Raw genomic sequence first — 24,474 nt, 5'->3', positions numbered from 1 at the left:
TTTGGGGAACATTTTGGCACTTATTGCTGGGGTAAGCTTTCTCCCTCCCCCCAAAAAATATTCCTTTAGTTCAGGTTTCTGATCAGTCTGCATCCAGGTGGTATTGTGTGTGTTCTGAAAACCTCTGTGTGATCCCTCCATGACACCAAGGCTTTGAAAGAGAAGTAAGAGCTATTGAATGATATATTATGACCTTAATGAATTGATTGAGTATCATAAGAAAGAAAACAAAACTGAAAAAGACAAAGAGCTGTTCCATGCCCACTAAGCTCACTGCAATTGCAAGTAGATATTAACAGCATTATAAATGATGCAGCTTTTCAGGAAGTATTAGAATGTCTGGCATTTCTCGTGATACCTTAAGCAAGTGTTTCTGCATTCTTAAATTTCTCCCAGCATCAGCAGGACTACATCTTCGTCTTTAATTGATTTGGAAGCCCGACTTTGAAGTCGCGGCAAGGTGGCCAGAAAGCTCCTGTCCCATTTTGCATGAGCCATTTTCATTTCGCTCTTGACTTGTCGCATGCTCCCATGTTACAGTTGCGCTACAACAGCCTGGTAGTGGGGAGAGATCTCCAGAGTTCAAAGATATCCCTTTTGCTTCTTTGTTCTCTCTCTCTGCGAGCTTTCATTAGTTTCTATCCTCCTTCCCTTTTATGCTTTGCATGATTCTTGTTTGATCTTTTAATCATTAATGCTGGGTGATAGGAAAACCTGACATTGCTTTTTCTCTTTTTTAAAACACACACACACCAGAAACTTATGCTAAGCCTTTATGCAGCTGACACCTGAGATGAAAGCAGTAGTGAAATGATGTGTGGAAACCAACCTAGTGCCTTCCACATGTTTTGGAGCAAAGCCTCATCATTCCTGGCCAGCATGGTCAATGGTTAGGGATGATGAGAGTTGCAATCTGAAGCATTTGGAGGGCACCAGGCTGGGAAAGGTTGATGTAAGCGAGTGAGCGGCAAAAATGTGGTCTTCTTAGTGGTCAAAGCGTCCTTAAAAAAAAAAATCCATCATGGGCAAGATACCTAATTTATGCTCATTTTCTCCAAGATTAATGATGACCACAACAGAGACATAGCCAGGAATGTTAGTGTGAGATGTAATCCACTGAGAGCAGTCAAACATTCCTTGTTTTGCTAAAGTGGACATGCAAGGGAATGTTTGGTTCAGCCAGTTGAAACTTCCTGTTCCTCCTGGGCTGGAGCATCCTTCCTTGCATGTGACTAGTGGGTGGGCGTGACTTTTCCAGACCTGGTAAAAGACCAAGGCATGCTGCCACTCTCCCTCTTTTCCATCTTCCTTTCGTCCTGTGAACTTCCCGGACTGCTAACGGCAGTCACTAGGTCAACCCACATATGGGGTAAACCTGTTTTTATACATTTGTAACTTTAAGCCTGCCTTCAGGGATCACACTGTGCTCTGCCTGATCATGAGTAAACTTTCTTTTTATTTCTTATGAATAAGACTGTGGTGTCTTTATTCTTTTAGGAGGGATTCAAGGGGTCTTACCAGGAAAATATTAGAACACATTTCAATTCGGACAAGCCAGATTGAATTGCGTATTGTCTTAAGAAACTCAACAAGTTTTCAACCCGTTTTCTGCTGTTTAAAGAGGAATGCACTCTGCTAAGAAAAGGAACTTGCTAGCACAAATTAGGAAGGGTATTAATAAACAATGTATCCTCTCCTGCCACCCTGAACATTCCCACAGTTAGCAAACAGTATCTCTTGACAACACTTGTTGCACATTGAAAGTATTGCATGCTGTAGTCATTAGGACATGTAATAGATTTTCAATATGCAACAAGTGAGATTGTGAGCTGGATTCCGAAGGTGCATATGGCTAGTTCTGAAAGTCTGGAAGCTGTTGTTAGAAATAATCAGATATGTATTTAAAAATTAAAAAAGAAGGCTAAGGATCACTGTGTCCCCCCAAAAAGCATGTCAAGTATGTTGCCACTGGGAGGTGCTCAGAAGGTGGTGTCCCTCTTGACTTGAGTGGGGCTTGCATGTACAAACGTGAATTTTTGCCCCACTTTTTTGATAGAAGGCTCTGATCCAGCAGAGAATTTCCATGAATGGAAATGGTGGTTTTTTCACATTCTTCCCTTCTCCTGCAGACTCCACGCCAATCCGCATGGTGTTCCAAAGGGTCCTTCAGACCTCTGGAACAAGCTTTAGTTTAACACAAGGGCTGCAGAGAGAAAGGGAAGATGAAGTTCTCAGTGTGTGAATCTTACAGGTGTGCTCTGGAGCACATAGCTCACGTAGGATAGTGGCCTCCTTGCAAGGCTGACCCAAAATGATTTCTGTGTATGTCATCCACAAAACCGTTTTCCTGTTAAATTCAGACCCATGTTTAGAAGTCTCTGATGGGTGCCATTGCGGGTCGGCATTCCCCCATGTGCTGGGATCCAATGGGGAAGTCTCAGGGACTGTTTCCCAGGCAGCAAAGGAAGCCTCCGAGCTGAGCCTGGGTAATTGATCCTGCCAACTCACCTAACCAGCGAATCATGAGTGGGCATAGGGCACCAGCTCCAGTATATAACATAGGCCCATGGCTCGCACTGCAGCCACTTTTCATTTCCACCCTCCATCCCTATAAATATATTGCTGTCACATGTTGCAGCCCAATTTTGCTATGGTATGGTCAGTCACTGTATCTGGGGCCAAGTTGGAATTTTCCCAGTTGGCAAATTGGTTCAAGCCCTCTAGTTTTCACCATCCTCATGGTGTCACAACTTTGGCAGTTTGGGCATTGGATAGGTGTAGTCTTGATTGAAAGGAAGGTTGTAGCCTCTGCCTGGCCCCTCCAAAATGGGTATCCCATTAAAGGGATCCAGGGGATATGCTGCTATCTGGACTCCCAGGTGGGGGCAAGGGGCCAGAGCACTCCCCAGGTGCAACCCAGAGGGGCTGTTACCCCTTGGTGTACAGGTCAGGGACTCCCTAATTTCTGGTTGACCCCCAAACACAATTCTTCCAGCAGGCAGGCCAGAAGGGATGGGGTCTACCGAATGCCTATGCCAAACCTCTTATATCTGTAGTCAATAAAGTTGTGGCCTGATTTCACCCAAATATTTGTTATCATGCCTCTTATTCTTGGTATTGGGAAGGACCGAAGGGTAGGGGAGACCTCTTGCCACACAATACATAGAACTACTACTGTCTAGTAGTGCCCTAAATTACAACACTTAATTTCATGTTCCAGGCTGATATCATTTGCTTTTCAGCTCAGTGTCCTGTTGCTGTTCTTTCCACCTACAAATAAAACCCAGACAAATAAATTGTGCCAGAGGGGAAAATGCAATGAACTCTTTTTAAACAAGAAGAACACAAAAGTCCTAAAAACGAATAGGGATGAATTGCCTTGACATTTCCAGACAGAAATACATAACTCAAAACATAATGACACTGAATCAAAGTATTGCTTAGCAATAAGAATATTAAATTAACCTATGGCTACAACTGCATAAGAGGTATTTTGGGGACATCTTGAGAGCCAATTACCATAGCAACTATGAAGTTCCCAGGTAAATTAGCGCCTCGCAGCGTAGTGAAGCCCCTTGGGCCTATTTCAAAAGCCACCATAGTGAAAATCTTAAATCCTGTTTTCCCTGTGTTTACATGAACTGTGATATATTTCTGTCAGGTATGGGACCTCTGTCTTATGAGCCGTTAACTTATGGAGTTCCTCTCCGGATCATAGAGCCTATTCAAAGATTACGACTAAATCATTACACTGGAGATTAACCACTCTTTTTAAAAATTATTCCCAACAGAAGGTGCTTGAGTCATATGTCTGGATTTTTGTTCAAGATCAGTTACAATATGAGGATAGTCCCTGGCTATGATTTGAAGGCACCCAAGGCCACAGATCTACTGGTCTGGGCCTGATCCGTGTCCACCCAAACATAGCCTTGGGTTCTTTGGTGGAACAAAGGTTAGATATATGCAATAGAAAACAAACAATGCAACAACAACAACAACAACAACAACAACAACAACAACAACAACAATAATAATAATAATTTATTTATATCCCACCCTCCCCAGCTGAAGCCAGGCTCAGGGCGGTTAACAACAATAAAATAATACAACATTCTAAAATCATTTCATTATAAAATTAATTCAAATCAAATTGATGGCAACCATTGGGCTAGCGTTCTGTGAGGATTGCCAAAGGAAGGAGTCAGGCTGTGCCCTGGCCAAAGGCCTGGTGGAACAGCTCTGTCTTGCAGGCCCTGCAGAAAGATGTCAAGTCCCGCAGGGCCCTAGTCTCTTGTGACAGAGCGTTCCACCAGATCGGGGCCACAGCTGAAAAAGCCCTGGCTCTGGTTGAGGTCAGCCTAACCTCCCTGTGGCCCTGGACCTCCAAGATGTTTTTGTTTGAAGACTGTAAGGTCCTCCGTGGGACATACCAGGAGAGGCGGTCCCGTAGGTAAAACCGTATGTTGCCATTGCCCCATACTATATGTGTTTGTCATGGGCAATGGGGAAGCATTCGGGTTGTGGTGGACAGCGACTGGCCAGATGAAAACTAAAGGGAGTAGTTGGCCCCATACGATCCTGGGGGGGAGAGATCCAATAGGTTGGGGCAGAGCATACCAGGGTCTAGGGAGCCCAGGGAGCTGCTTGGGGAAGTGGATCTCAAGAAAGGTCCTAGTGGGGTGCCTGCCTCTTGCCCTGTCCCACAAGTCACCACAGTGTAGGACACCTGCACATGCTCTGCCTATTATGCCAACTCCACCTACAGCATTACCAGATCATGCCACCAGCAGGAGGCTGCCACTCTGTTCCCAAGTGTTTGTAATGTCACCTTCATCACCCCAGTGCAGGTGTGAACAGATAATTCAGGCTCAGCCTTCACAGAGGGCTGAATTTTCGCTTGCCCAGTCCCCTTTGCCATGCTAAGATGCGCCATTCTCATTCCCATATGAGATTGCAGGACATGTGTTGCTTGCTGGTTGGATTGACGTTTTAGTTTGCTTGTTATGGGCCAGAAGTCAGCTTCACCTGCTGAACAGCAGCCTGAAGGGGGAGAAGGTGAGTGATTCCACCTGCAGCTGATCATCCTCCACAGAGGAAAAGGCACTGATGAGAGCCAGCTGGCTCTGGCACTCTTAAACTAAGGTTCTGTTATGTACTAAGCTTGGATCCTAGAACAATAGGCAAGTAGATCCTAGAATGCAACAACTGATTGGCCTGTAGGAAAAGACCAATCAGGCTCCAGGAGGGAATCAGAATCAGCCAATCAGATGGGACTCATTGTGTAAATAATGTATATAAAAGCCCAAGGTTTGGGGGGCAATTCAATCACTGTTTTACATTCTGCAATAAAGAGCATGAAATCACTACAGGACTCCAAGAATATTTCAGGTTCCCAGATTTTTTCCCCAATTAATCCGGGGACAGTTTTCAACTTCAATGGATTTTGTATAGGGACTGATTTGTAAATCCGGGTTCTGTCCCTGGGAAATGGGGACGTCTGGTAGCCTTATCTTAAACAGAACTCTCAGCAGCAGTCAGATGCTGGAAACAATGCCTGTAGTTCCTGGCCCTACCTTGTTGCTTCTTGCTCTCCATCTGAACCCTTGACTCTGTGATCATCTGGATTCTCTGACCCCTGGACTGCCAGACTTCCTATGTGGATTCTGCTCTCAGGCAAGAGTTCCTTGGAGACACTTAGCCCCTACTTGCTTGACAACGGAACTCGGATGCAGTTAAAACATTGCCTCTCTCTGCCTGGCACATGTTCTGCCTATTTCCTCAGCTTTCTGCCCTATAAGGATTTGAGCAATAAAGGTTTCTGTAAACCCACAATCTTCCTCTCATATAGTGGGAGTCAGAACATGGTTCACAATTGTGACCATGTGTTGGAAATGGGAGCTTTTTTTCCTGTTAACTGGGGGGGGGGGCAGGACTTGAAATGGCATGGTGTGGACATCTTTCTACTACTAATTGTAGTAAAATTATTGTTTTGGTTGTTCACTTATAGACAAAATATGAAAAGAATGATCCTAATGGAAAGGAAAGTTCCCCAGCAGATGATAGTTAAAGAAACCGAGGGTCACAGCAATATATCGTGTTTCAAAACAAAGTCTCCTTAGAAGTGCCGGTGTTGCAAATGAATCAATGTGATCTGTTTCAACATGAATGGTGCCAGAGCTCATCACTTATAGAAGTTAATGTAGCAATCCTTCAAATGAAGTGATAACATCCCTCTATAGACTAATATTGCCAAGGGTCAAATGACATTAATATAGAAGTTCATGACTGCATAATATAGTATATATTCCAAAGGACAGGCTTTAATGGCAGTCATAGCTCCCTGAATGATCACAATACGCTATCAGTATAAAAATCTTTCTGACGGAAAATGATATTTTAGTGTGAATAATGGACAGGCCACCAACAGGTGTGAAGAAAAGAGGAGCGGAAAAGATGCACAAGGAGAAAGCGTGAACACCTGAGCACCCTCTAACCACCCACCCACCTGGAAACTAGACTGAGAAGTCTCTTGCTCTCTGACACAGTTCTTCCCATTCCCAGAGTGTATAAATCTCCTTGTGCCCTCCATCTTTCCCAACATCAGGGTCTTTTCCAGGGAGTCTTCTCTTCTCATGAGGTGGCCAAAGTATTGGAGCCTCAGCTTCAGGATCTGTCCTCCCAGTGAGCACTCAGGGCTGATTTCCTTAAGAATGGATAGGTTTGATCTTCTCGCAGTCCATGGGACTCTCAAGAGTCTCCTCCAGCACCATAATTCAAAAGCATCAATTCTTCGGTGATCAGCCTTCTTTATGGTCCAGCTCTCACTTCCATACATCACTGCTGGGAAAACCATAGTTTTAACTAAGTGTAAACCTTCTGCGTTGCCCAAGTATTATTCCATGAGCATACCATAAATCAATGAAACAACACATTTCATATCAATACACCTTGGTTCAAATAGTGCAAGAGAACAAGATCCTTCCCCTCTTTTTTTGAACCATTTGAATTTTTCTTTCTACAGTGTTGCCCCCTCCTGACTTGGGCAGAGTGCATGTATTGGAGATTGCAGCCATTCCAACATCAAAGCAGCTCAAACCCAGCACCATGGCAGAATAAGATTGCTCTGCCCATTCCAAGTGTCTATGCAGCCCCACCTTTCTTCCAAAATGATGGGCGTTCAGTTTTGACTCTCCCCTCTGGATCATAGAGCATATAGTTTTATTTAGCTATCTGTAACGCTTTACACATTTATTTCATGAGCACCGCAGGACAGGGGTAAAAATAGTCAGCCTCCTTTGAAAGCACAGCATGATGCGAATATCAAGGCTTCTGTGTGTTCTCTGACTGAGCTCTACAGAGATCGCATCAGCCCCGAGTTGGTATGGTAACAATGATTACTTTATTGACTTAACAAACCAGTTCTGACTTGTTCAATGTGTATAAGCAAATCATGATCTAAAAAAGAAAAATAGAGGGGGGGTGTTTATGAAAAATGATAATGGGCACACACATACACGCAGAGAGACAGATGGTAGTGGCTCATACTGTATAAAAATGGGCAATTTATAGATGGGCATAATATTATAATGAGGGGATTGCCAAACTGAGTCCCACCTTTAAATTATTCTAGATTCAGGTAGGTAGCCATGTTGGTCTGACACAGTTGAAATTAAAATTACGCTATACATTTAAAGCAGTATCATTCCACTCTCAAAGAATTCTGGGAGCTGTAGTTTGCCAAGGGAGTTGAATTGTTAAGAGACCCCTATTCCCTTCTGAGAGCTAAGAGGGATTGATTGTTAAACCATTCAGCAAATTCATAGAATCATAGAATCATAGAAGAGTTGGAAGAGACCACAAGGGCCATCGAGTCCAAGCCCCTGCCAAGCAGGAAACACCATCAGAGCACTCCTGACATATGGTTGTCAAGCCTCTGCTTAAAGACCTCCAAAGAAGGAGACTCCACCACACTCCTTGGCAGCAAATTCCACTGTCGAATTGCAGCTCTGTGAATGGAGAAGGGGTATCTCTCAGCACCCTTAGCACACTACAATTCCCATCATCCTTTGGGTGAAGCCGTGACTGTTTAAAGTGGTAAGGTGCTGTTTTAAATGTATAGAGCAGATGGGTTCTTAATCAAGGCATAGGAACACTGAGACATTGCAGAGATACCCCGAGGTAGGATGATATATATGTGTGTGTATACACACACACACACACCCCCCTAATATCATTGATGTTAATTATTACAATCTGTTGCCAAAACAATTATATATCAAACATCCTTGTAGGATGTTTCTTTTAAGGAAAGTTACATTGGACAAAATAAACACAAACCAAGGAAGGAAAACAGACATTCTTCTACTTAATATTCAGTGCTCGCATCATATTTATTTTCTTGACAAAATAGAAACTGATGCTGAGGGGTTAATAAAGGAAAGGCTTCTCAATGACTCCTGCTATGAAAACAGGCAGCAATCTCCCTAACCTCACCAAAACACTACTTTTCTTGTCAGGGCAAGCCATGAAATGGGATATAAAAAGTTGGGGGGAAAGGAACTCATTGCGCCACGCAAAAGTGTTTTTATAGGAAATATTCGTCATGATTCATGTTTGCTATTCTGCCCAGCTTTTTGCTGGCAGAGCAATTAAAGGGGTATTAACATCCACGGTTCCTAATTTTTACCATGGATTTAACAGACCATGTCCGACTCCGCTATAACTGATGGGCGATTGCTAACCGTCGGGAAAGAGGCACTTTTCAAATGAGGTAAGCGCTGTGATGTTACAGCAGAAATAAAATGAATTTAAAAAGGATTCCTAGTGTTATTGTAGATACTAAACTTTTATAGTTTTTTTATATTTCTGAAACACATTTTCATAAGTCGAAACGCAGAACAAAATGCTCTCATTTTGGCTCAAAGATGCAATGGCTGTTGGTTAATATATTATTGGCTCATTTCAAGTGACCTGGAGATTTAGGATAGAAAGAAACAGCCAATAGGGATAATAGGGTTAAAAATAATCAAGATAGGTAAAATCAACTTGTTATCACCGAAGAAGCTATAAAACATATTTTTTTTTTATTTTTTTTAAAGAAAACATTTGATCAGGCCCAGCCTGCCTACAAGGCATGGTGAAGCAGTTGCTTCACAGTGACAGGCTCCTGGGGGTGCACACCACTGCTCTGAGCACCCAGCGATCACCACTGTCAGGTGTTTTCTGCCTCTTCCTGCTCCTTCATCACTATGGCTGTGGCCCCTGCCATGGCCTGCTTGCTGCCATGCCTCCTCTTTAACACCTAGCAGTAGCTTGGAGAAGACCTGGCCAGGGGTGGAAGAAGGGGGGGTGTGCAGTGGAGCCAGTCCGCCCCGGGTGTCACCAGTGAGGGGGGTGACAAAATGCCGGGCGGCACTCACTGAGGGGCCTGCAGCGTGCCCGAGCCACGCGTCTCTCCTGGGAGTGACACTGTGGCTTCGGTGCCCGCAGGCTCTACGCTGTCCCAAACGGTCCACCTGCTGCCTCCCCCTCAGTTGTAGGGCGGCTGAGTAGGAGGAGGCAGACAGACTTCTCAGAGGCCCTGCAGAGCGTCCTGCCCCAGCTTGCCCCACCCCATGGGTGGCTGGCCCCACCCCCACAGGTGGCTGGCTCCACCCCTGGGCACAGGGCACGCGCACCGCCCCAGGCACCTGATCGACTTGCTCCACTGCTGGACCCGACACGCTAGTGGCAGGGGATGTTGCTGTGGAACGGAGGATGTTGCTGCGGAGGATGTTGCTGCGGAGGTGGGTGAGAGGTGCCGGGTGGTAGATGCCAGATGGCAGTGAGGTGTAGGAAGTAGTACCAGGATCCTGTGGGGGTTGGCGCCAGAGGTTTTGCCTGTCAGGAGTGGGTGCCAGGTCAGCAACAAGTCACACAGTTTCAATGAAGTTAATTCTCCATTCAAAGAAACTAGTCCTCTAGCATCTGTTGTTGTTGTTGTTTAGCCGTTTAGTCATGTCCGACTCTTCGTGACCCCATGGACCAGAGCACTCCAGGCACTCCTGTCTTCCACTGCCTCCTGCAGTTTGGTCAAACTCATGTTGGTAGCTTCGAGTCCACTGTCCAACCATCTCGTCCTCTGTCATCCCCTTCTCCTTGTGCCCTCCATCTTTCCCAACATCAGGGTCTTTTCCAGGGAGTCTTCTCTGCTCTTGAGGTGGCCAAAGTATTGGAGCCTCAGCTTCACAATCTGTCCTTCCAGTGAGCACTCAGGGTTGATTTCCTTCAGAATGGATAGGTTTGATCTTCTTGCAGTCCATGGGACTCTCAAGAGTCTCCTCCACCTCTAGCATCTAGTCAACCACAACTCCATCCCAGCTCCCCTGCCTTGTGTCACTGTTCTCTTGTCGAATCCTGACTCCTCCACTGGTGAGTTAGTTCTAGTGTCATTTATTATATACATCAGGCATGTCCAACAGGTCTGTCACGATCTACTGGTGCTACAGGTCGATTGAGGGATTAATTAAGCTGGCAATGAGAACTTTGGGCACCCCCCCCCCAAAGAAAGCTCAACAACTTTGGGCATTTCACCCCCCAAAAAGCTCAGCAACTCTGGGCAATGACAATGGGTAGATCACTGCCAGTTTGTTTGTTTTTTAATACTAGGAGTAGATCACTGTCTCTTTGGAGTTGAATGTGCCTGATATACATTAATGTACTGAAAATGTAATGCAAAAGACAGCAACTATTCAGAGGATGACATAAAAGAAGTAATGGGGCACCTTTTCAGCCTCATGAACAGATTTGTCAAGCTCAAAAGACCACAGATGCTTTCTTACCTATTCTGCAGCTGTCCTGTTGAACCGAATGGGTCTGTCTTAAACTTCTAACTCTACAGCAGGAATAATAAGAGCAGAATCATCTCATCCCCACCAAAAGCATAAAATTTTGGAATAATTGGGTAGGCAGATTCAGTTTCCTTTCAACTAAATATCTCTTCACTAATGACAACCTTGAATGAGAGCAGTTATAAGCATTCACAGGGAAGCACGAGCATTACAGGACGCCTCTGATCACTTATTTCAGCTGGTAATTCTAGCTCTCTATCTGAACTCTTGAGAAGTACTCCGGTAAGGATCAAACAAGCCTGTCCCACAGGGGGGGCACATTGATAGGCTCACACATGCTGTAGAAATTGCCTTTCAGCTATTCTTTTTAGTCCTCTGCTGCTGTGGAACAAAGCTGAGATCAAGCTTTAAAAGGCAGAGCAGTTCAGATCCTGCAAGAGATGTCACAAATGCCAAGCTCAGACTCCCAGCTCATAATATAAAGAGTGAAGAATGGCAAAGCCTTTAACCTTTCAATCACAACCTTATTAAGCATAACATTTACCTAGAGCTACCATGCCAACAAATGTTACCAACTCTTTTTGGCTTAAGTGTTGATACACAGCTTTCACCCTGGCTTGATTTCAATGAAATGAAGTGATTTCATTTTGGTTTTGGCTAGGAATGAATACAGATGGGTGAATCTGTCAATGTTGGTGTCTTTCCATTTCTCCTTGTTCCAGCTGTAAGTTCAGCATGCAACATTTCCTCATCAGTGTGCAATTTTTTAAAAAAGCCACTCTCATTGAAATTGGGGCACAATTTAGTGTGTATTTCTCCTAATATTTACATTTTTGCAAACTATTTTATATGATACAATAATTTTTTTAAAGTTTTTTTAATTTTTTAAATTTTTAAAAATATATTTATCAAAGGATCCGAAGAAGTGTGCATACGCACCAAAGCTTATACCCAGAACAAACTTATTGTATTTTTCGCCCTATAGGACGCACTTTTCCCCCTCCAAAAATGAAGGGGAAATGTGTGTGCATCCTATGGGGCGAATGCAGGCTTTTGCTGAAGCCTGGAGAGCGAGAGGGGTCGGTGCGCACCGACCCCTCTCGCTCTCCAGGCTTCGCGCAGCTCTCCGCAAGCTGTGGGAGTCCGCGCCGGGCTCCCACGGCTTGCGGAAAGTTGCCTGCATGCTGAAGCCTGGGCGCGCTGAGCTCAGCGTGCCCAGACTTCGCGCAGCTCTCCACAAGGCACGCAAGCCCAGCGCCGGGCTCCCACGGCTTGCGGAGAGTTGCCTGTTCTGGGGGCTGGGGTCGGGGGAAGCTCGTGCTTCCCCCACCCCAGCCCCGTGCCTGGGGGGGAAATAATTCCCCCCCTTTATTCCCCCCCCAAAAAACTAGGTGCGCCTTATGGGACGGTGCGTCCTGTAGGGCGAAAAATACGGTAGTTGGTCTCTAAGGTGCTACTGAACATTTTTTTAAAAAAAAAAATATTTCTTTTGACTGTGTCAGACCAACACGGCTACCTACCTGAATCTAATGTATTTATACACACTTTCCACGTGATACACACCTTGGTGTATATATTTATTTGGTTGAACAAGTGTATTGCAAAATTCAGAAAAGTGTGTAGATAGCTTTATTTTGGTCTGTGTACGGTTTCAGAAGGGTCATTTACCATATTGGCCTGAATATAAGCCTCACTTTTTCCCCAAATTCTGACCGTGAAAAGTTAAAGTGTGGTTTATATTCGTGACTTTATGGTATGCAGCCAGGAGCGTGGGGCAAGCAGCGCCAGGAGCACAACAATGCGTCGCCTGCCCCTGCATAGTTCCCCGTCTTCTTCCCCAAGGCTGGGAAGGGAGAGAGCGAGGAAGGGAGAAGGCCACTGGCAATGCAGCACAGCTTCCTCCCCCCCCCCAGTATGCAGCCAGGAGCAGTGAGGAATGGAGCAGCTTATATTTGGGTATTTTTTTCTTCCCCCATTCCAATTTTAAAGGTGCAGCTTATATTTGGGCCAAAATGATAATCCAAACACAAAAGTTGCCAAGTTGCCCTGATAATATAGCTCAGTGTCTATTTTATGTAACCCTCTCCCACAGCCAGTGTGGTGTAGTGGTTAAGAGCGGTAGCCTTGTAATCTGGGGAACCGGGTTCGCGTCTCCACTCCTCCACATGCAGCTGCTGGGTGACCTTGGGCCAGTCACACTTCTTTGAAGTCTCTCAGCCCCACTCACCTCACAGAGTGTTTGTTTTGGGGGAGGAAGGGAAAGGAGAATGTTAGCCGCTTTGAGACTCCTTAAAGGGAGTGAAAGGCGGGATATCAAATCCAAACTCTTCTTCTTCTTCTTCTTCTTCTTCTTCTTCTTCTTCTTCTTCTTCTTCTTCTTCTTCTTCTTCTTCTTCCTGGGCACCTTCTCTATAGACTTTAAAGCATTTTCTGAAGACTTTTGTTTGCCAGACTTAGGCAGAGAGAAAAAAGAACATGCTTCATAATAGTCATCTTGTGATCTGTTCTCATTGTATTTTAATTGTTGTAAACTGTTTCAATGTTTTTTTATAAAACTGAAGTGTACGAATATTTATTATTAATTAATTAATTGGGGCGGGGTGGTATCCCTCAACAGGCTGGATATGATATAGAAATGCTAGATTCTGCTGCTCCAAAAAATCACAAAGCCTGAAGTAATCTAAGTAATCTAAAATACAGTAAACAGAGCCTTTGGGTGATTTGGGGGGGTCAATATCTTACCTGTGCTTTATTTTGGTACAACACATCTGTTCAATTCCTCAGGTAAGCAAAGTTATGTTGGCATAAAGTATGAGTGGGAAAGAAATGTTTAGGGAAGTTTTTAATGTTTAATAGGTTATTGTATTTTAATATTCTGTTGGAAGCTGCCCAGAGTGGCTGGGGAAACCCAGCCAGATGGGCAGGGTATAAATAAATTATTATTATTATTATTATTATTATTATTATTATTATTATTATTATTATATAAATGTATTGGAAGAACAAATAATTTGTACTTCCTAAACTAATGTGTCAAGTGAAACACAGCTAGCCTTCAAAACTCTCACTTCTAAAAAATTTGTGATACAGTTCTCCAACCAAAGTGTTCATATTAAGGGAAGGTATATATTGGGGTGTATGTATATATTGCACAAGCTGATAATATTTGGGAAAATGACACTGCAGAATGCATTATACTGGGAAATCAATTGCAAAAAAAATATGTCTTGGCAAAATGTGTATATGAGGCAAAATTGCATCGAGTTGGTGTATGCAATGGGAAATGTGCATGAGAATTTTGTGCGGACGTTGAACAATTGCAAACTGCAGCAGAAATGGGGCAAACTGAAACTGAGACTGGAAAAATGAGAGATTGAGAGAGACCAAAATGGACAGCCTCATCCATCCCTAGCTTAAAGTTATTACAGAAATGGGGCAGAAGGAAGTATAGCAGATAGCAAGCTAGTAACTCAGTGATCCAGAATTTCCAGGACAACTTCATATCATTTCCTTATATTGATTAGATTTCCAGTTGAAGAACTCCCTATTGTTCAAGCTGTGTTGGACATAGAAACTTAAAGAACGGTACTAGAGACAAAAAATAATAATATGTTTGGTTTCTCTTTGGCAACATGTTTGGTTCTTTAGATCTCTTGTTTCAAAATGAAAAACAATACCAACTGAAAATATTCCCCTAAGTGTAAAAAGAAAGCGCTCTCCCCTTGACTGAATATAATCAAACATAACATGTACAGATAAGATTTGCTGCTTCAGTGGTGTAAAGAACTGTATTACAGATGTTCAGCTGGGATAGATGGGCAGGTTGTTAGATATTCTGTCTTCCTCCTCCCCATCAGAACCATATACCATAATCTTATATTTGAAACATGCAAAAAAGATCCCAACATTCTGTGACATTCTGTTGGTGTGTATTTTTGTGCTTATGTGGGAGGCAGGTTCCTATGAAAAACACCTGTATTGTAATTTTCTGGCAAGTACCTAGTCTTTAAAATCCCCACACATGTTTTTTTCTCCACCTCAATTACCTACCCCATTATTCTGTTGTTTTGAAGAGAATCAAATGAAAAACTGGTACATTCAGAGAAAGCAAAAAGAGAGATCCTTGTGAGGTAAAATTCCCACAAACTAATTTACTCTGGTGACAGTAACAATTACTTTCCTCTTCAAAAGCAATTAGAAAACTCATCCTCCTCCATATCTCAGACTCTCCCCTCGTTTCTCTGAAATTCAGTTCAGGTTATGTTAGGCCCTCCGAATGATGCACCCACATGCATGTCCTCATCAGGCCAATGTCCTCTTAAGAACATAAGAATGTGGGGTGTACGGTAATCCATTGGTGCAGTCAAATGCAACATTCCTTATTTCCCTAGAGTGGGCATAAGCAGGGGGACATGCAGTCAGTGTAACTTCCTGTTCCACTGGTCTGGAGCATCCTCCCCCTGCATGTGACCTAGGAGATGGGCATGGCCCTGGCTGACTCCACAAAAGAGCCGAGTCATGTAGCCGTTTTCTCAGTCTTCTTGTATCTTTTGTCTTGTTTTGTCTTGTTTCCTCTTTTGCTGCCATGCTGCTCTCCTGCAGCCATTTTGTTGTCTTAATGTAATTTTGTTGTCTGCTGGCTCTAAGCCAGCAGCACATGAGTTCAGTCTCCCTATGAGCTGAACTCGCAGTTTCTTTATGTAATTACCAAGTAAAGCCTGCCTTTCAGGGATCAAATCATGAGCTGAAATGTGACCAAACTTTTGTTACGTTACTCAGAAAGACTCTCTTGTCTTTATTCTTTTAAGAGGGATTAAAGGGGACACCAGGAAATTATCTTAACTAAGAGATTCAAACGAATCTGCAAACTAGCTTCCAGCTATATTAAGAGGAATCTGTTCTGCTACACTTACTAGCATGCGTGAAGGAAGGATAATATTTATTCAATACGGTGGTTCCTCTAGATAGGCACACCTCTGGTTGCGTATCTTTCAGGATGCAAAAGCAGCAAACCCGGAAGTATTTTTCTGAGTTTCGTTGTAGGCACATGCACAGAAGTGCTCTACATGCTGCGTGCATGCACAGAAGTGGCACCTGCGGTTGTGAATTCCTCAGGATGTGGTCGGAGCTCCGGTACGGATCCCGTTCGCAACTGGAGGTACCGCTATATATCCTTTCCTACTACCCTTAATGCTCCCACAAAGAAAACCCTGCTGGCCCATCCAGTCTAGGAGTCTGGTCTCACAAGGGCCAACCACTTGCCTGAAGGAAATCTGCTAGTAGGATCTGATCACAGGAGCACTATCTCCGCCTGTGGTTTCCAGCAATGGGTAGCAACTCTCCAAATGTCAAGCCACAGCTCAAGTGCAAAGGTCTTACAGTTGCTCTGAATAATAATAATAATAATAATAATAATAATAATAATAATAATAATATATTTATACCCCGCCCATCTGGCTGGGCTTCCCCAGCCACTCTGGGCAGCTTCCAGCAAAATATTAAAATACAGTAATGCATCAAACATTTAAAGCTTCCCTAAACAGGGCTGCCTTCAGATGTCTTCTAAAAGTCTGGTAGTTGTTCTTCTCTTTGACATCTGGTGGGAGGGCATTCCACAGGGTGAGCGCCACTACCGAGAGGGCCCTCTGCCTGGTTCCCTGTAACTTGGCTTCTCGCAGTGAGGGAACTGCCAGAAGGCCCTCGGTGCTGGACCTCAGTGTCCGGGTAGAACGATGGTGGTGGAGACGCTCCTTCAGATATACTGGACCAAGGTCATTTAGGGCTTTAAAGGTCAGCACCAACACTTTGAATTGTGCTTGGAAACATAAGGAAAAATACTCCTCAAAATTCTTCTCTACAAATGTAAGAGAAGGGGTGTATGAAGGGCGCAGAGCAGCGGTGGCAGCCTTCTGGCAGTAGTAAGGTGGGAGAAGCTCCAAGTTAGTGGCAGCACTATAAATGCATGTAAACCTATGGACCACCAACCCAGAGCTTCCCAACTCCATGCTGCTGGGTGCAGTACAGTGCACCACTGCTGCAATTTTGAATGTTCACTCTGTGGTCCCTGAACATCCAAATGCTCACTGAATATTTGGCAGGTATTCATCTCATATTTGCATCTGACATTCAGTTTCAATTTTTAATAGCAGGTAGTGTGTAGATGACAGCTTTTCCTTCAACTAACATTCAGTGGTGTTTAGTATTTGTCAGATATTCGATAGATGATGTAGTGCTGTCACCAGATTCACTTGAAACGTCAAAGTAAATTTGAGGACCCTCCTTAGCCAAAGTATCTAATTTTGTGGAAGCCAGCACAGAAGCATATTGCACAATGCCTCGCGGAATCACCACATTTGCTGCACTCCAGGACTCATGGCAGAATTTCAGGGAAAATGGATGCTGTAGTCCTACAAAATCTGGAGGACCACAGTTTCCCCATCTGCAGAATATGAATGTTCTTTTTTTAAAAAAAATAATTTTTATTAACCGGCCAATCAAATCAAATTAAATCACATCACATAAATTACGAATTACAACGCCGAATTTTAAATTTTGTTGGGGGGACCCATATTTCAAGATCCGAAGGGGGATTCTGATCATCTTCTTGCGTTAATGTCCAAATCAATCCAAATCAGTCCAAACAGAGTTCATAATTCTATCCAGTCTTATCTTGCTGTTTCCACATCACATCTTGTTCATATATTTTCTCTTTTTTCTTTATGATCTCTTCTGATAGTCTCCTTAAGCCGATAAACACCAATAATAATCCTGTGTGAATTTTCCGTTCTTCCAATCCTCAAATCGAGATGGTTTCCATATATCACCTTCATAGATAACAGCGTTCTTTCCATCATTAATTACAGAACTGTCATTCTTAAGTCCCACTGAGGAGTTTCACCCACAATATAGAAACAGCTGTAATTCTCTATTTCTCCTCTCAGACTTAAGTCCTCCGACAGAACTTCCCAATATGGCAACGGCATTTTTAACTGTCATTCCAAAGCTCTTATACATTCCACGCTCTTCTTAAAACATGCTTTGGTTTGAAAGTTTATCTCCACACAGCCTTAAATCCACAGCTTAAGTCCTTAAAACGACAATTCTGACTCGTGAGGGGAGGGGATTCTGTTTAATCACATAAGGAAAGAAAGGAAAGTTTTTTCCCCTCCCCCATCAGTCATTTGCCATACCGTATCTTGGCGTATCTTCTCATGTTTTATTCTTGTCTTGTTTTATCAGAGATCTCTTCTGTTAGCAGTCTTTACTCCCCCCTCCTTCCTTGAGATATGTGCATTCCTTCATCCAAATTGTTTCTTTTGAAGTTCTTGCAGCTAGTGGCGCGGATCAGGGACGGCGTCCAGGAGTGCCAGAATCCCACAGGAGGGCTTTGTGCCTAGTGCCCCTATCCCCACAAATTTGGGGGTGGTATAGGACACAGCAGGCATGGGCAGTCCCCCCCACCATCCTGGGGGGGGGGTTAGGGAGGCTAATTACTCCCATCATAGCCTCCAAATTACCTCGTGTGGGTCGGAGAGATGTTATTGTCAGCCATCTTCCGATGCGCCCCCTAGTGGCCCCCCGCAGAATATGAATGTTCACCCTTCACCTTGAATTTCACAATAAGCTATACATCTGGCCCCCCAAAGAGGCTGTTTTGCTTTATTTTTAAACAAATGAAGCTTTGATAATTTGTATCTGACTAAGTATACCTCTGTTGAGGCTGCATTAATAAATTATGAGCACATAAAGGCACAATTAATAACATTTTAATCCATGACTGGGGTGGGAGGACCCAATATCTTGTTGGTGATTATAACATTTCAGTAATCTAGACTTTGTCAGACATGCCTTTAGCCACTTAAAATATCCATTACCTACTTCATATAAAATGTCAATATTATGGACAGGAAAACCAGTCATATGCTAAGAAATTCTGGACCTTAACTATAGGAAAAGGTGAAGGTTGCACCTTAAAAAGAATAAGTGGACTGATATTTTGGATTTTATGATAGGGTTTTCTATTTAGTGGAGTGATACAGAGGTGGGTTTAGGGGAGCACAACTGGTTTGGATACATGGGGTGCAGAGCCTATGGGGGCGCTGCAGCAGGTTTCAGTTACAACTGTGATGTAGAATGGAAGGTGAGAGTTGGGGACATTTCAGATGGAAATTCCCAGGTGTCAAAAAAGGTTATTGTCATAGACATGACTTCCCACAGTCAAGATGAGCAGTCTGATTTTTTTTTGGGGGGGGGGGGTTGTAGTCAGTCAGAAGAGGAAGAAAGAGACTTGCCTCTTTCTCTGCCAGCCAAAGGCAGTGGGCTAAAAACCCTTCTCAGAAGGAGAAGAGACTGTACTTTATCAGTACAGTGAGAGCTCGCAGAAGAACAAAGGTCAAAGAAAGGCGTCAATCAAAGAAGAAGGGGGGCACTTTTGTGTTTCCTGTTGGAGGCGCAATTTGAGCTCAGATGCCTCAACTTCATTTTGATGGACAATCACTAGTGAGAGAGACTCTGAGTTTAATGACTGTATACAATAATTCTAGTTACAGGTAGGTAGCCATGTTGGTCTGCCGTAGTCGAAACAAAATAAAAAAATTCCTTCCAGTAGCACCTTAGAGACCAACTAAGTTTGTTATTGGTATGACCTTTCGTCTGCATGCACACTTCTGTTTCAATGTATCTGAAGAAGTGTGCATGCGCACGAAAGCTCATACCAATAACAAACTTAGCTGGTCTCTAAGGTGCTACTGGAAGGAATTTTTTTATTTTGTTTTGTATACAATAAATCTTCTTGTAAATACAATTACTGCATGCTGATTATCTAAACCGTCAGCCTACCAGATCCTGACAGTTACTACTGCAGCCCGTGTTTTGTTAGCCCAAATATGGAAAACAAGTGAGGTCCCAACTAAAGAAGAATGGCAACTTAAACTGATGGAATATGCGCAGCCTGTGGATCTAACATATAGAATAAGAGAACAAGAAGAACATACTTTTAAAGAGGATTCTAAAATGTTTATTGAATATGGGGGGGGGGAATTGTATACACTTGAAAACGTTGGCAGCATTAAGATAAATTCAACAGGTTAAATAAGTTTTAATGGATGTCATAATGTCATAATGGTTTAGTTAATGTAAATATGCAGGGATTTATGTTATGCAAAATGAACCATGGAAAGAGAAGAAGGGAAGTCATTGATATTTCAAGGTTGTTTAAATGAATATTCTAAATTGTAAAACAGAAAATTTAATTTTATATAAAATTTAATAAAATGGAAGGTGAGAGGTGGGGGAGGGCACCGAACTTTGCTATCACAAAAGGTCCTGTTGAGGCCACAAGGTCCACCACTGAGTGATATACTAGAGAGAAGATGTAACATAAAAAGAGCTCTGGTGGATTAGAGCAATGCACATTTGACCCAACATCCTGTTTTCACACCTGTGAGAAGCCCACAAGCAGGACATGAGCATAACAGCAGTCACCACAGTCATGATTTGCAGCAGCTGGCATTCAGAGGCATACAGCCTCTGACTGTGGAGGCCGAGAACAGACGTTGTTATACGCTTTCACTAAATTGATCTGTGAGTTGAAGGGGCCATGGAGCTCCATTGGTAGAACACGAGACTCTTAGGGCCAAGGGTTAGAGCCCCACATTGGGCAAAAGGTTCCTGCATTGCAGGGGGTTGGACTAGATCAGGGGTCAGCAAACTTTTTCAGCAGGGGGTTGGTCCACTGTCCCTCAGAACTTGTGGGGGGCAGGACTCTATTTTTTTTTGGGGGGAATGAACAAATTCCTATGCCCCACAAATAACCCAGAGATGCATTTTAAATAAAAGCACACATTCTACTCATGTAAAAACACCAGGCAGGCCCCACAAATAACCCCGAGATGCATTTTTAAAGAAAAGGACACATTCTACTAATGTAAAAGCACGCTGATTCCTGGACCACCTGTGGGCTGGATTTAGAAGGCGATTGGACCGGATCCGGCCCCCGAGCCTCAGTGGTCTAGATGGCTACCCATGATCTAGCTGGCCCTTGTGATCCCTTCCAGTTCCACAATTCTATGATTCTATGAAAGTAAGGGTGGGGAGATCTCAATGAGGAGTGAGTGTGCTCAGTGGGCACAGCCTGCTGGTTGACTGTTGGTGGGGTGGAAGCAGGATGGAGAAATAATGGGAATAGTGAATGAAATGGAGTGTTGAGGAAGCGGGAATGGCTGGCTGGCCAGGTGCAACATGGAACATGAGAACACTAGACTGCAACGTTTTGTTGCAGATTCCATTTCTACAATGCTAAGGGGGGAATTAACATTTTCTAGCCACCTGACAAGTCTATTTTCTCTATGCTCATAAACGGACTCTCTTTATTTGTTCGCCGCGGGCGCACACACACAAAGTCAGCCTGTGCATTTAATTCATCACCCAATCTGACCTTCAAACAAACAAGCCAACAAAGAACAGAAGCAATGCCAATAACATCATTCTTCCCATGCCAAATGTCAGCCTAACTGACCATTTTTTAATAAAAGTCAACTTGCAGGTAGGTGTCGAGACACATAAGAAAGAGAGAATTACTACAGGCATCCTCTCTGTACTCCAAGAGTCATGTCAGAAAGAGGCATTAATTCATTGTCAACACATCCAGCCTCATGCTGATAGCATCTGTAAACACTTCCATCCTTTTTGAACATACCTATTGGGGGAAATAATGAATGTTTCTTATCAAACCCTTAGAGCTGCAGGGTGGAGGGCAGCCATTCTCATCACAGGGAGCAGTTACAAGGCTGCTAGTATCTCAGTCCCCAAGAGTTCTTTGACTTTGGAGTCCCAGGTTAACCCTTCCGCCAGCCTCTCTGGGTTCGGTGCGAGACCTTTTGGAGAGAGTGATAGTTAAACCGGACGTAAATGCCATCAATAATCCTGCCCCACAAATTTCCACAGCGTGTGTTATGTGCTGAGGGATGAACCAAGTGTCACTGAGTTTTAGCTATAGTGAAGGAAAAGAAGCAAACTCAAAGCTCCAACTTAAAACATGTCATGCAAAAGTCCTATCTTATATGGTCAGAGTAGCATGCATTGTGCATTTAGTAAGGTTTGTATTCTATCTGCCTGTGCCCTTGTCCACAAGAGTCTGAGGCTCATGCCAGCTCATTCATATCAGAGCAAGTCATGGTTTGAAACAGGCCAATACACCAAAGTCTCACAAATTGCAACAAACTGGATGCAAAAGGCACTTTCCGAGTTTAAAATAATTTAACATTAATGACCGCTTTCCAGAAAATCGTTATCTTAAATGCGAGCTTACTGAACTCTTGTCAACAGTAAACCAAAACTGAAAAAGAATCTACAACTCTGAAGTCCAAATACATTAGCAAATAAGTGGCTCATTGTAATCACCATCATCTGGAAGTTAATGAACATGAACATAATTACCACAACAAATGAGAGATTAAAAAAAGGCATTAAAACAACAGGTGATATTCACCTGTTGACAAGCTATTCATTTCTAAGCATATATTGTGGCTGAGCCTTTCAAATTTAATCACATTAGCTGATTATTATGAAACAGAGCAGAACCTTTAGGTATGCATGACTACTACACAAAGAGAAATCTATTACAAGACAGAAACATTTTAACCTGGAAGAAAATGTCATCTGGAGAGTAACTTTACTACTAAGAATTGACTGGTCAAACCACATGACACAGACCCTCCAAGTGTCCCTGTATTCCACTGATAGTCCTGGATTTACAGACACCATCCTAGATTCAGATTTGATCCTAGAATGCCCTGCTTTCCCTTAGGACAACCCTATTTTCATCAGAGAAATGTTGGAGGGTATGGAATAGAGTGTCCTCAGACCTTTTTTTGTCATAACTCACCTGAACTCAGTTCAGGTGCCACCTAAAAGAATGAGGAAGGTGTTCATGGTGAGTTCCGGCAGAGTACACATGTACATTCAACTGTCTAATGGCATCCACATCACCCTGGAGATTGCAGCTAAACAGATGAGACAAGAAGAGTTGTTCTGTTGTCTGGAGAGGTCACCTCCTGGTTTGCATGGAGAAGCCATTATCAATGAAGCCCACTTACAAAGGTGCACAGCTGTATTGAAGTGGCACCAGTTGTTGAATTTTGTACTCCTAGCAATTTTCTGTCCAGGGCAACTGCCCCTGTGCCCCCCCATGCCATACCACTCTCTAGTGAGGAGTCTAGTCTGAGGAGAGGAGGTGTGGCCTGAGGGGGGCTGTATTTTGTCCATGGGGTTGAGGTTCTGCACCTCTTTTTTAAGAAGATAGATTTGGTGGCAGGTGAGGATGGTTTGGGATCACAGCAATGCAGACAATTGTCCTCCTATAACAAAATGGAACAAAATGATAGTAAGCTATCCCCATACACCCTCTCCTGCCTTGTCAAGTGTTCTGAACAATGAGATGTTGAAGGTATATCTGGGAATACCAAATAGCCAGCGGAGGTATTCCATCCATTTAAATCTTCTATGCATGGTAAAGGTAAAGGTACCCCTGCCCGTACGGGCCAGTCTTGACAGACTCTAGGGTTGTGCGCTCATCTCACTCTAGAGGCTGGGAGCCAGCGCTGTCCGCAGACACTTCCGGGTTACGTGGCCAGCATGATGAAGCTGCTCCGGCGAACCGGCACCAGAGCAGCACACGGAAACGCCGTTTACCTTCCTGCTAGAAAGCGGTACCTATTTATCTACTTGCACTTAATTGTGCTTTCGAACTGCTAGGTGGGCAGGAGCTGGGACCGAATGACGGGAGCTCACCCTGCCGTGGGGATTCAAACCGCCGACCATGCGATCGGCAAGTCCTAGGCGCTGAGGTTTTACCCACAGTGCCACCCGTGTCCCTCTTCTATGCATGAGCTGACCCTTAATACAGATAGAAATCTATCAAGATCTGTGTATGTGTGTGAAAGACTGTTTGTATACCAAAACACAAGGCAAATCAGATCCTTCTTTTCCCTCATACAGAAGGCACACTCGTATTTGAAAACCAAAGACAGCATAATGAAACCGAAAAGGATGGTATATTGTGTTTTGCATAATGTATAATTAACCTGTGGAACTAATTCGTGGCCACATGAGATCAATGTGGCCGAGGGCTTAGCAGGATTAAATAGGAAGGAGAAAAATGCAACATTTATACGGATGAGAACATCAAAAGCCATCTTGGCTAGCTGAAATAAAAATCCTTCATGCTTCATAAGGATAAAACAACCACTGAGCGGCAAAGGTTAATAATTATTTTTTCCCATTAAAACCAAGTAACTCCATCACTCTCTGTGAATACATGTGTTTTTATGTGCCTCTTACTTTAAAATATGAAACTGGCAAACATTGAAATCCACAGTTGCACTAATCTGATATGGCCTCTCGGAATGTATGAAATTCCCTTGATTATGACTGGAAGAGACTGTGGAAATGCAACAACTGCTAGGAGATGCAGTGGGGTTTTTTACAGCACAGAGAGGCATGCTGCATGACATTAAATGGAGTCCCAGCTTTTGCCTGGAGCTGCAACAGCAAAAATAATGCTATTTTCTATCTGCACCCCATGCGGACACCTTTCACCCTAGCCAGCACGAGCAGCAGAGTTCTGTATGCAGTTGGTGATCTGACA

At 43.6% G+C, this 24,474-nt stretch overlaps 1 long non-coding RNA gene across 1 annotated transcript; it reads right to left on the bottom strand.

The window, feature by feature from the left end:
- Positions 1-3,076: 3,076 nt before the first annotated feature.
- On the bottom strand, positions 3,077-5,122 carry LOC310752339. The gene is made up of 2 exons (XR_014542914.1): positions 5,026-5,122; positions 3,077-3,270 (listed from the first exon to the last, which is right to left on the bottom strand). It is a non-coding gene; the product is annotated as an uncharacterized lncRNA (long non-coding RNA).
- Between the last annotated feature and the right edge of the window lie 19,352 nt (positions 5,123-24,474).

This window comes from Podarcis filfolensis (genome assembly GCF_964270895.1).
Source record: "Podarcis filfolensis genome assembly, chromosome: 17".
NCBI lineage: Eukaryota > Metazoa > Chordata > Lepidosauria > Squamata > Lacertidae > Podarcis > Podarcis filfolensis.
The sequence above is the reverse complement of the archived record's forward strand: the minus strand, read 5'-3'. Positions and strand labels throughout refer to the sequence as shown.